This window comes from Zonotrichia leucophrys, chromosome Z (genome assembly GCF_028769735.1).
Source record: "Zonotrichia leucophrys gambelii isolate GWCS_2022_RI chromosome Z, RI_Zleu_2.0, whole genome shotgun sequence".
In the NCBI taxonomy this organism is placed as follows: Eukaryota; Metazoa; Chordata; class Aves; order Passeriformes; family Passerellidae; genus Zonotrichia; species Zonotrichia leucophrys.
This window is the reverse complement of record NC_088200.1, coordinates 35,137,570-35,151,422: the sequence shown is the minus strand read 5'-3', so window position 1 is coordinate 35,151,422 and position 13,853 is coordinate 35,137,570.

Here is a 13,853-nt window from a genome sequence, read left to right as displayed (position 1 = left end):
TGCATTATGCATCAGGGCTGCCGGCAACTGACAGCCCCTCAGCCAGCATCTACTTGAAAAGCAATGGTGCTAATCAAAGTCGACACATTTGAATGTCCAGACACACACACAGAGAAATTTACTAATCAAAAAGTGTATTTCCTAGGGCTGTCTCCAGAGAAATCCGCAGGAAGAAATTGGAATAATTTATTAGCTTACAAGTTTTCGTTGACAGTTAGCCCAAGGCTATTTATCTCTGTAATAGAGAACGTCTCCAATGTGGCAAAATTGACCAAATCAAACAGCTTTGATCAGAAAATGAATCTGGCAAGGCTGTCTGTCTGTAGGTCCCAGGGGAAAGGTGGGAAACAAACAAAAAGATTTAACAAGTGGTCAATAGGAGAAAGAGAGAGAGAGAATTTGCAGCCTGGAAAGTCAGAAGCTTGCAAAAATCATCACACACAAACACTGAAATGAATTACGGGAGAAATAAATAATGTCTCACATCTTAACATTTAGCATTGTACTTGTGCATAATTGGAGCTATGCAGACAATGTGATTCTCACATTAAGGTGATGAAAAATAACTGCAGGAAGGGGAAAATGTTTTAACTTCTACTTAAAGAAAAACAAAATACAGAGAATTCCACATCTTTGCAAGAACACTGGTACCTTCACTGAAGTTTGCATTTACTCCCCATTAGTAATACCTGCTTTGCCACAAAGACACAGGGTCCCACAGACCCAGTGTGTTGAGAGCCATCACAAAATCAACACTAAGTTCTGTTTCAAGGAATTAGTATATGTTTCCACTGTTCCATTGCACAATTCAGCCATTGATTTAACTATCTTACTGCTGAGGACTAAGACTTTTAAAATGAAAAATAATGAAATGTAAGAAGTATTAGGGATAAAATTAAAACAAGTAAAGGACTTTGATTTATGTAATAAATTAGACATGCCTTCTTTTGTAAAGAAAATTTTTACCTGTCAAAGATCATCCCATAGCAGAGAATGCAGAGGAAAAGGTTCAGGATAGAAGCTTTTACGTTGCCACAGCTCTATTTTTATATTGCTTAGTACTCTCTGTTTCTAGTAATACATGTGAAATATCAGATAATAATGCCTATGAGTGAAAAACTTAATTATTTTTTGGAATTAAAGTGCTTAGTGATAATTAGATATAGATGCCTCAGATGGCCATTTCATTATTATATTGTATTCTCAATGCCTCGCGGAGAACAGACCAAAGGACTGTATGCTGTTTCCCTTTTTGTAGAAATTGCATTTCTTCCCTGGTAGGAAATGGATTTATTTATTCAGATTCTTGTGCTACTGGCTTTAAGCAGGAAAAGGCAGAAGTAATGTCTCTCTTCCTGATAAATGTTTCAGATTATGTGAAAGAAACAAAAGTGCAAGCCATCTTAACTTAATAACAAAGGATCAGCAATTTTATTTTGCTTATATTGGTGAATTGAATAAGCAACCTGCAAAGAGAAGCACTCAAACAAGTTGAGATTGAAAGCACTCCAGAAAGCAACCAGGCAGCCTAGTCAGATAGCCAGCAGGAAACTGAAGGCGACAGGTTACCTTCTCACATCTTTCCAGGCCATTTTATGGGACCGTGAGTCCTCACACCTGATCTATATTGTTATATACACTTAGAGAGATCAGTAGGGAATAGTCTGGGAATTTATTTATTTATCACTGTTTGAGGTGATAAATTTATCAATTTGAGGAGAAGAGAAAGGCCGGCCTTTTGAATGTTGTTCATCAAATTCAATTTTGAACGGTTTTGTATTTTTACATGAAATTTTCAATAAAAGCTGTTTTTGTACTTGGAAAAATTGATAGTATGAAGATGATTGGCACTGTATAAGGTATGTTTTGGTATCCCTGGGCTGGACCATGAACCCCTTCATTATTTCTTAGACGCTTGTGAGGCAAGGAGGACTTTTGCCTTATTAAGAAATTGCATTGTAGTATGCTTATATATCAGACTAAAACAACATAAAAGTCGATTGATTATAGTTTCTAAGTAATAGATGAAAGTTCAGCATTTTCATGGCCTGGCAATTTAAGAGGCAGAATGGTCTGAGTAATAAAGCCAAAACCCCCATGTTTCCAATCCCTCCTCTTTCACTTGTTTACTGTTTTGTAGAACCCAAGAAACATGAATACTTTAACTGCTGAATTTTCACCATTATGTCTGCAGTCAATATGCTCTTAAACACTTAGCTTTTCCTGTGAGATTTAGTGTTCTATCTCAAGGTCTTATCTCTGAATTTGCAAATATTTTAAAAAGTTTTCCCTTTGCAAGTCTTTGTGTGAATTTTCCATTTTGTAAAAGAGAGCCATATACTTTACTCTTTCTATAAAAGGCTATGAGTACTATACATAAGACATATAATATGGGCCTTCACTCAGCCTTACCTAGAAAACAAGAGTTTTTCCCCTGGATGTTTTAGAGCTTAAATCAAGACCTATAAGTGTTAAGCTTTATTTTAGAAGCTGCATTCAAGATGGTGGAGGTGTTCTCTATACATACCTGGTAGAATGGATCCTGATAAAAGACTGGGTTGAGGCTTATTTGATGAACTGCAGATATCTGCCTCTGCTGTGGAGAAACAGGCACGTTTCAGGTTTGAGTCATTGTAAAGCAACAGTCTAAAAGAAGTTGCATGGATTGTAAAACAACCTGTGTTAACCAGCAGAGGTACAGCTAATCAAGGACTAGATCTAGAAAGTTAAACAAGTCCAACTGAGTGGAAATTACTTATCATGGAATCAATACAGAGCCTGCTGATGATAACTGTATTTGCTTCCATACTTTCAGCAAATAGTTAATATAAGACTGGTTAGAATGGGATCACATCTTTAATGGTCCAGTAGACAGGAAAGACAGAAAGGTCTTGTCTACCAACTTCTTCGTGGCCAACCTCTTCGTGGCAGCCCAGAAAGTCACCCTGGAGACGATCTTGGGCTTATCTGATGCACAAAAATGGAGGCTGAAGGGTTATTGCTCTGTAGAGCTTCCTGATTCCTGATCTGTGGAAGAGGGGAGGAAGGTGAACATCTCCTCCATCTGAGATCCAGTGATAGGATGTGTGGAAATGTTCAAAACTGCACCAGGGGAGGCTCTCACTGGACATTAGGAAGCATTTCTTTACTAATAGATGGTCAAATGTGGGAATAGAGAGGTGGCGATACCCCAAGCCTGTTGCTGTTCAAGAGGCATTTAGACAGTAGTAACATGATTTAACTTTTTGTCAGCCCTAATGTGGCCAGGGCTTTAGGCTAGACTAGACTAGATGATTGATGCAGGCCCCTTCAAACTGCAAAAATATTTTCTATTCTATTCTATTCTATTCTATTCTATTCTATTCTATTCTATTCTATTCTATTCTATTCTATTCTATTCTATTCTATGTATACTGATACCTAAAATTATAAAGCAGCAGCACTTTTGTAGGACTTTCAGTTTAATTTCTGAATGCAATTCAAGAAGCTAAAGACAGCCTTTGTAATCCTGGATGATATGATGGTCTACTTGAGGAATTATGTGATCCTTAAGCCTTCAGATAACAAGTCTTCACTTTTTTGCTCCTCCTCCTTTTTTTCTGAATAAAAATAATCACTGACCTCCCACAAATTCCTTTAGATAAAATTGCTGAAAGGCATTGCACTGAAGAAGAGAGAAAATGAAGAAAAATATATGCAAAATGAAAACCCAAACCAATCAACCAAACCAACCAAACAAGCAAAAAAGCATTTCTATCTAGAAACAGTTAAGAAACTTTAAAATGGGTGTGTGTGTGTGTGTGTGTGTAAATTATAGAAAAATTATCAGCTTTCTCTTTTTCTTCCTTTCAATCCAATTTTTTTCCAGAAACAACCTCTTTTATATAGTCATGTTTATAATGATACTAATAACTGGCACAGTACAAAAGCCTGCAAGAAGTAGAATATTTGTCCTCTGCCACTGCTGGCAGCTCTCTCCAATCCAAAACTTACCCGACACGTTCATCTGTGCTTCTCTGATGGAAGTGACTTGGCCAGGACAGTATTGTAAACTTCAACATTTTTAACCAGCAGAAAGCCATTGACTATGTTTTCTGTCTCGTCAGAACAGAAATGCACATTGTCAGATGTTGCCCCTTTGCCTCCTATTTATATTGATATGAACTGTATGCTTTTTTTAATTCTTCCCTGCACTGAAAGGATGGGAAAATTGTCTATGGATGGAAGTATCTTCTTCCTCAAGCTGATTTTTCTTTTTAACCTGCTTGTTTAGAGCTTGGTGCTCCCTTTATTTTGCAAATTAATGTTTTCTTGGCAATGTAGTATTTAGATTTCTTTTATTAATATTATGCTTCCCACTCCCTACCCCAAAGACAGAGGTGAAGCACACTGGTCCCCATCAGGATGTCCTTAGTAGTGCTGTGTCTCAGGCTCTGGTGTACGCCAGAAAGGAACTATGAAAACTTGAGCGGGGCAAGGCTGGAAGATATTGGAAAGAGTGGACGTTCTGTGACTAGTAGGGCCATGCATGGCTTTCATCTCATTTTTGTTTTAATTTAGTTTGCTTTGTTATGTTATTTTATTGAAGCTTTTTCTTGACAGTGCTTAGTTTTTGCTAGTTTTGAAAAACTATAAGTTTCTCTCATTGTGATTTTAAAAAGAAATATTATCAAGATAAATTGTAAGTTATGGGAAATGTCTTAATTTATGTTTTGATCTAAATTATCTTGTATTGACAGACTTTTAACAGAACATGGCCCCAGATTGTTCTAAAACAACAATGCAGTTCTGAAAAAAAGCAACCTTAAAAATCTAACTCATAACAATTTTGTGATTTCTAACAAGGGACATTCAAACAGACTTCAGTCAAGTCTGCTGTGATCAAATAATCTATCCCAAGTTATGAGGTTAGGGGTATTCCATGTGTCTAAATTAAATTACCAGTGACCTCAAAGAACCAAATTATTCTAGGTCTGGGTCACCAACCAGATCCTGGCAGAGCAGAGAAAGTCATAGTGCTTCTCAGATGACTGATAATGGATGATGGCTGTTCTGCAGCCTCTCAGAGTTGCAGAAGTTGCAGAACAGACATCCTTTGCCTTTATCCGCCACTGTCCTCTATCAGGTCATGTGGTAAGGCCATATTGTCTTCATGTATTCAGCATATTCACAGAGAAAACATGCCTGTGACAGTCTTTGATGTGGTTTTTCATGTAAGTCATCCCAAGATACTGTGGTAGCCAAGGGATTTTGGAGGAATAAGTCTTAATGTGGCTTGTAATTCATGGCAGACTTATGGCAGACTTTATGCACATGTAGGACTCTGGAAATGTCTTCTTTCTTGCCAAGGTCTGAGCTCCTTTCCCCATGGAATACCTCTTTCTGACTTACAACTTTTCATAGTGTCCAGTTCACCCTGGCATGACCTAAGCAGGGATTCCAGATGTTTTTGTTAATGTCAAGCTGTAGTCTGTGAATCCCGGTGAACATATAGGATCTCCCAGCTGAAGGTCCTTGAGATAAAATTTCCTTCTCTTCACCAAGAGAGCATTGGTCTAATTGGCTTTTGGGTGTGATACAAAACACAGATCCTGTACAGGCTCTTATTCTTCACTTCTTATTATTCAGAAGGGCACGGTAGGGAACAAATTAGGGCAAATCCATTTTGAAAGCAGTGGCAGAGCCAGTCCCAAGTAGACACATCATGGGGACAGACTGAGGCAGCCACAAGCATGCAGGGCTGGGCAGACATAAATCTAAACGCCCTTACTTACTGGGAGGGCTTTTTACTCACTGGTCATGTAAGAAGGCCATGCAAACACAGCAAAACTCACTGCCTACTCCTACAGCGGCATTTTACAGGAAGATGTTGAAGGTTGTTGCCTCTGTCATCTTTGATCCACCATGGATTGCCACCACCTCTGAGACATGGAGGTGATGGCATTCCTATTTTGTAGGAATACAAACAGGTATAATAGACAGAGATGCAAGATCAGATGCTTTCTGAGTGGGCACCTCTCTCTACATGTTTGCTTCCATGGCTTGCCTTATCAGAAGGAAAATTAATTTATTTGGCTCAATTTTGCATTTTGTGTGTTATTTTTTTATATTTGTTTCCATCTTCCATGCCACTAATGTATTTCCACTTCATTAGCAAATGCTCAGGCCTTCATAGGTATTAATGTGACATGAATTTTTTTCTTGGTAGTTTTAGTCAGCTTCCAGAGCCATTGTTCCAGGAGACATGCCAGGTTTACAAACACAGTTTATATTCCTATTTTCTACATATAGACCAAACCAGAAATGTTTGAGAAAAAGGCCTTTTTACAATAAGGAAAGAGGGATTCTGCCCCATCCTATTTTAAAATAAAATTTAATGTGTATTACTTTTGCATGAGCAAGATTTCTTCCTTGAGGTATGTCATGTACTTCTGGCAGCAGATACTTTTCTGGCAGCTTCTTTCTCAGACCTTTGGTCATTATCCTCCAATGTCACCCAGCTCACTATCACCACAGGCAGGAAATCACTCATGAATCATGACTTCTGTGCATCTCTAGGACCTTAGATCTCCTCTGACCTTAAGCACTCTCTTCAATGCCATTAAATAAATTAAATGTTTAAATTACCTATATTAGCTTTAATTGTATAATTATAGAGTCAACGAGAAATAAATCTGTAAAGGGGAGAGTCTAATCTAACAAAAGACTTGCCCTCACTTCAAAGTGGATGAACATGTCAGTGGAAATGATAGAGGCCTCTGTAGGAAATCAGCTTATGTCAAGGTTTCATCTGCTATAATCATATGATATAAACAATACCAGATTTTTTAGTTGAGGGCATATGCCCTCATGTAATTTCAAGTTTTTATCAATTTATCATTTATCATTATGTCCTATCCAGGAGAAAACAGCAGCTTTTACGCACTGGGATGAGGATGTAGTGAAAGACTTCCTCTAAGACACACACAGATCCCAAACAGAGGCCAGGGGACGAGAACAACAAATAAAAATTCTAGCACTAGTAAAAATATCTTAAAATGGATCTGAATTGTTTCAACATGAAGAGTGGAATGAGAAGTTTAATTTAATGTAATTAAAATTAAGTGAGTTTGATGAACTTAGATTTAAGTTAAATTATGTTCTTTCACAATGTTGATAGCAGTCTCCCATATCTCCATTTATCTGTAAACTGTCCCCACGAATAAAGGTGTGGGAAGATGAGTCTCCAGACACATATTGCCTAGGGATTAAGTTATAGGAGATTCAGTGTGGCCTCAAAACTAGATCCTATTATATCCCTTTTTATAGGGTTCTAGGTGCAGGCACATCCCAGGGAATGATGGGGAATTGTGCATCAGCAAAGGAAACTTGCAGGAGATACCAGGAGCTCAGTCCTTTGCCTTTTTAATTTCCCTTCTGCAGTTCAAGACTATCTTGCAGGATGGATAGGAGCTCTTGGATCTCTAGTCAGGCTGCAGAGCAGAGGACCAGTGGATGAGAATGATGTGTCTTGTGAGAGCTGGCAGCAATACCTCTGTATTTTCCAAATAGTATTTGTCTTCAGTTTTCTTCTATTACACTGGGGACTGACTGCAGCTGGCCTCCATGTCTGAGTGGTTAATAAAGTTGATTTACACTGTTTATTTCTGTCAGGAGTCCATCAAGCATACTTTATTTGCCTCTGGTAAGTCCCCAATTCGTTACTCTATAGTCTGGTTCCCCAGACACATCGATTCCATAAAAAGAAAAACATCATTACAACATATTGCCAAACCAGTCATTCACAAAGTAAAGAAGTGCATTTATTCTTAGCACCTACTAGCAGTTAACTCTGTTTATGCTGGCATTACCTTTTCATTGGAAAAAGATATGTGAAAAAAGTGTGTAAAGTGCAACTCCTGCTGATTACAGTGACTTTGAGTTAAAAGTTGGTGTGTGGGTTGCTGTAGTGTGGTTTGCCAATGGTTTAAAATAAAAATTATGTTAGGGAGGTAAAAAGACTTTCTTCTCTTCTTTATGAAGTCTTTTCACCTTTAGGTAAAATTTCTCATGTAAGGGTTTATTTTTCTCTGTTAGCTTTGCTGCAGATTTTTGCTGGTGGCTCCTCCTACTGCTGTGCTCTCACCCTCCAGGAAGAGTGGGACAAACATCTCCCACAGAGAAAGAGCAGAGAAGAGTTACCTCTGGCACCTGCAAAGCTGGGAATTACAATAGGCAAGACATCCTGTAGCAATAGGGGAGAACAAGCTCTGTTGTCTCCCCATACCCAGAAGCTCCTGGGAATTAGGATCAGAGTTTTATAAAGAAAAACTGTCATTGCATCACACGTACTGAAAAACAAATTGCAGGGAAGCTGGGCTATAAATTGATTCTCATTGATTAAATTCTCATCTCAGTGTGATGGAATAGTGTGGAAGATCCAAAGGATCCTGTTGCATGACAGGTCTACATAAATCCAAGGATTTATGTCAGTGCTTTATGGAGCACCTTGGGAGTATCCAGTTTTTGTCTCTCTTTGAATACAAAACTGCGGTTGATTTTCAAAGAAAATATTAGTTAAAACTTCATTTAAGAGTCAGAATCAGTAGGGTATGTGATTAATCTCACAAAGTCTTCCCAATGTCCAGAGCCATGTTTTTGGCAAATAAGAGTATAAATGGAATAAGGAGTTAACAAAAAAAAAAAAAAAAGAAAAGTTAACTTAGCTCTCAGAAAATCAGATTTGTTCAGATAATTTAAATGACCTATATGCAAGAATTCATTAAATGTTTGAGTACTGCAGGGGCATAAAGGACAGCTCACCAAAACAGTACCTTTCCAATTACATTCCACTGTCATGTCCAGGCATGGCCAGAACAAAACACACACGTATCTGAAGCCTGCAATAAACAATGCCTAAGAGACCTCCAAGCGAGCTCTGATGTAAACCAGATGCACACAACACCTCAAAGCTCTACTACTATAGACCCAGGGGAATGCAGCCTTCAGGAGACAGAGCAAAGCTGTGCCTTCACATAACGTTTCACACTGAGCATGGCGTTAATCCTCATGAAGTCTCTTGGCCCAAACACAGCAAGGCCAAGGTGAAAATATAAACTGTGTTTTTTCACACCAAAGTTGTATTTGTTTCAATTTTTTCTGAGGATAGCTTGCTAACTTCTGAGGGAAGTGGAACACACCGATAGGTATCAATACCAGCAGGATTTTGTCAGAGCTCCATCCTGTGCTTTTCTCTGCCCATATGATGATGGATACTTTCTATCCATTCTCATATTGCACTGTGCAATTCTCTTGTGCTAACAAGTAATGAAGGAGTTGATGCTGCTAATGGAGGAGTTGACGTCCCACCATACTGATCAACATTATACAGCTCTGTTTTGTTGTCCACAGTAGAATAATTTGTTATCTAGACTGCATGTTTCCTAAAGACTCTATGCTTCTGCTTCTGTACAAGCTTCTTGCACAATGGAGTCCTGGGCCAGTTTTTTATTTCAGGCGCAATGTTATTACAAGAAGTGCAGATATTCCATTATTACAAAGAATGAATAGTAAGAGCAGTGGATAGATTCAAAGAAAAACACCTGAAAGCAAAATGAAAATTGTATTTTAAAATGCTGAAGGAGCAAATGTTAACATGGTAGGATTGACTAGATGTAACCAATAGGGGATGACTAGATTGTATTTTTAGCAAAGCACATTTGCCATGAATGTTTTGAGGATAGTTTACTACTTTTGTGGGGGTTGGAAAAAAAAAAATATATCAATACTAACAAGACTTTGTGAAAACAAAGGCTTACTTTATTTTTCATGGGAAAAATGCTGATTTTACTGTAATTAAAAAAAACCAAAAAACCAGATTGCTTGAACATTTAAGGTTTTAAAAAGACATAGGATAAAGACAGCAATGCTGTCATCAATCTCTCACAGATTCAAAGGTTCTGGAATTTACCAGAATCTAGGTTCTTCAAGAAAATGGCAGTCCCAAATGAACTATGGGTACTTGCTTATCTTAAAAAAAGTAAGTCAGACTTGGATGAGTTACAACAGCATTTTGTCTAAAGCAATTAGCTAAGTACTAGTTACTCACAGTCAGAAAATCCATGGATATTTTTCACTCATTTCTGTGTCTGGTGGTGGTTAAACAATTAGTGAAGGCAAAGGTTCCTCTTGTTCTGGAAAAAAAATTTACATACTGCATTAATTTTGTTTCTGATTTTGTGTGACAAAGAGCATCCTTTATTGTGTATTGTGCTTTTGTGGTTTGAGCTGTGTTGCAAGTAGAACTTTTTGCAGTCTTGGAAGGTTCAGTTAAGCATGAAGTGAAAGTAACTTTAGAACACCTCTAACTTGCATCATTGCTGATTAACTGATCACCAAAGGACTTCTTGGTGCTGGAAGCTTCACAGAAGGTAGATTATCCAACTCAAATTGGGTTTTCCTAAATTAGTTTAGCAATGAATTAAACTCAAATAAGGAGACCCTTGTTGCATCATGTAGAGAGGGTCTGTGAACAGGAAAAGGATGGAGAAAAGGGATTTCCACAAACAAGCAATAGATGATCACTTAAGGCAACAAAGCTGAAGGGCAGAATATGTATCAATGAGTGTCCATGTGAGAAGTCCATGAGTGAAAGACGAAGAGAGGGGGAGAATGAAATGGTCTTTTGAGGAGAGTAAACCAAATTTATGATGTGCACATATCAAAAATCCACTAGGAAAACCACTTTGATTTCCCCCTTTTTCATTTTTCTAAGCCGCTCAACATTGTATATCGCCACTTTCAAATCCATGAAAATCTGGGCAACTAATAAAAATATGCAGAAAGATTTTTGTAAGACCCAGTGCTATTTCTGGCTAATAGCTGCTGTGCAGAAGTCCACCATTCAACTAATCCAAAATTCAAACCTGTCTCCAAAAGGCCACTTTAGCATTACAAAATGGGAGACTTGAATAGGTTATGACTTCTAACATGTTGTCATCTATGCACATAGAACAGTGCAGAAAAATGCTTACACGAAGCTTTGAATCTAATGAATATTCTCAAAAAATATGGAGGGAGAAGCAGAAATTATGAATAATTTTAGATAAATCAGTTTTGGAGTTCTCAAAGAAAGAGAGCTTAAAAAGAGATGATGTTGAAAAGAAATGCTGTCACTCATGTTCTCTGCACAAACTTTTCAGGGAGATTTGAGAATCAGATGCTGGGAACCTGAATTTTGGAACACTTACAATCTGTATCTACTTCTGAAAATCTGGGCCCAAGCGTTTTCTTAAAAGTGAAATATCTTCACCAATATAAGAAGTACTTGGTGTTTTAGTATTTTTATGAAACATTCTTGAAAAAGCCACAGTATTCTAAGTGGTGACTGCAGTTTTTGGCCCTGTGGAGGAGCAAATCTTCTTACTTCCAACCCAAAAATTTAATAATATGGAAGAAAATTTTTCTGTCACCTTCCCCAGGACCTCTCTGCCTTATAGTACTCAAATGTCCAAGCTATTTTTTCAGCAATATTTAATTTTTTTAAAGAATGGACCTTTCTGCAAATTGAAAAAAGAAAGAATAATTTGCCCTTGTGCTAAGACATTCTGCAGGATTGTACCACATCCTATCCATATGGTATAGGCTCCAAGGCAGTGATGTGATGTGATCATCCCTATGTTGAGAGATAATAATGAGAGATCAAATACCTCTTCCTGTGCTAAGCCTTCATTAGAGGTTTCATCCAAGTTTCAAGGAGAAGTAGCTTCTAACTTCACTCTTTCTTTGTTGAGATAAATGTGAACAGTAGTATTTCTCCACTTACTACTAATTTGCATCATACAAGAGATAAAATGCTACTTTATCAGTCTAGACTTTTAGACATAAAGACAGACACACAAATCTGCATGAAAACCATCACCACTGATCAACAGGAAACAAATTCTCTGTGGTTTGTTTATCTCACATTTGTGCCTTCTGCAGTAATATCAGACTGACACATCCAAATATGTAATTTTTCAAGATGGACAACAGCCATAGAGAATAACAGCCTGCGACTAGCAAACATTGGTCAGTAATCACCGCTGGTCAAACTGTTGCAGGCTTTATCACAGGTTTTAGCAAAGTTTCCTTCATCTTTTTGCAGGAAGGCAAGATCTGTGCTGCACTGGTAGTCCCACAGTCCATCAGTTCAAAGCACAAGGAAACAAATGGTGTAAGACTCAGACAGATTAAACCAGAAAGCCAAACATGAAAGAAGGGACATTTCTAAAGTTCACTTATCTTACTCAATACATTTTGCTTTGGAGCAGTAACCTGTATGTCCTTGCTAGGGGAAATGTACAGCTGAATGAGTAGGGGGTTTTGTATGCATACTACTTGTCTGTTTTATTCACTTATTGCTTTTCTTCATCTGGTTTGTCTTTCAAAATTGTTTGACTTACTCTTTTACAGGACAGATGACAATAAATCTATGTGTTTCATGGATTGAAAGTAAGAATTAAAGAGAACATTATGATTTTCATTGTACAGATTGTCCTGTATACTCTCTAAGAGATATAGTTTAAATTAGGAGAATAGACCTGTCTTTGAAGAACAACAGTGAGAAGGGAAGGGTCCTTAATTTAGGAGAAATTTTATTTTAAAAATTAGGGAGGAAACATAAATTCAAAGAAAGATATTAAGCATAAAATCAAGTTGATTTTGATTGATTTTGGTCGACAAGTTGATTTCAACATGACAAGAAGACATGTTGAAATAAGAAGTTGCCAATAGTTGAAACACTAATGTCTGGATTTGATAACTATTGAGATATGAGGAAACTTCTTTGTGCTACAGAGCCAGAAAGTAGACCACCTGATTCTTCCTGAAGCTAGTATCTAAATATTTAGGAACATGTATCAAGGGTCTGTGAAAATATAATATATAATATAATCAGATAATGGAAAGGATTTGGGTGGTTTTGGCAAAAACATTGTTCATTAATGTTATTGATGTACACCGGAAGACATCTGATGTGAGGATCATAATTGAAATGTTACAAACACTTCAGCATATGGATCCTTCACATTCACTTAATTGCCAGTTTAGTAATAATTTTATGTAATGAGGAATTATTAATAATACGTGAAATACTAAATTGACGTAATCACCAAAAAAGGTAATATGACATCCACTGTGCAAAGGATATTATAATTCCAGGTGTATTTGTTATATTTTAAACAAGTAACATAACTGGTCAAATTCATCTTTCAAAACTATTGACACTATAAAGTAGTACTACTTTTTTTTTATAATTGTCTGTAAAGGTAAGACTATTAATCAGATACTCTTTTTTTCCCTCATCCTTAATATTCCTTACTGACATTCAGTTATGACAAAAAAAAAATTGACAAATGATCATTAACAAACTGCCTTACAGTTTTGTGGCGCAAGTCCTGCTGTGAAATAAATCTCTGTATGCTGATTTTTTGATTATATAGGCAGATGCCAACACCCTGTTCAGAAAGGTGAGAAAAAGGGACCAAATTTGTCTCTTTTTCTGTTGCAGTTTAATCATTGTGGAAGACTACGACAGTGGGACAAGAGATCTTTTATCTCCAGCACACCAATAAAAATCTTCCCTAAGTTTGCAATTACTGAAAGTCAATAGCCTATTGGTATGAGAAATGTACTCTTTGAGGACAAATGTCCACAACACAGTTATCACCTCTATTGCCACACAGAACAGATTGAGCAGGCACGGAGAATGTCAGGCACCTCCCCAGGTAATCCTCGTCACGGCAGGATCGGCGCACACTGATGTGGGACCAGTGAAGTGTGCAAGGCCGCTCATTCTCTGGGAGCCCTGTCTAGTCTATGACTTCATTTTCCTG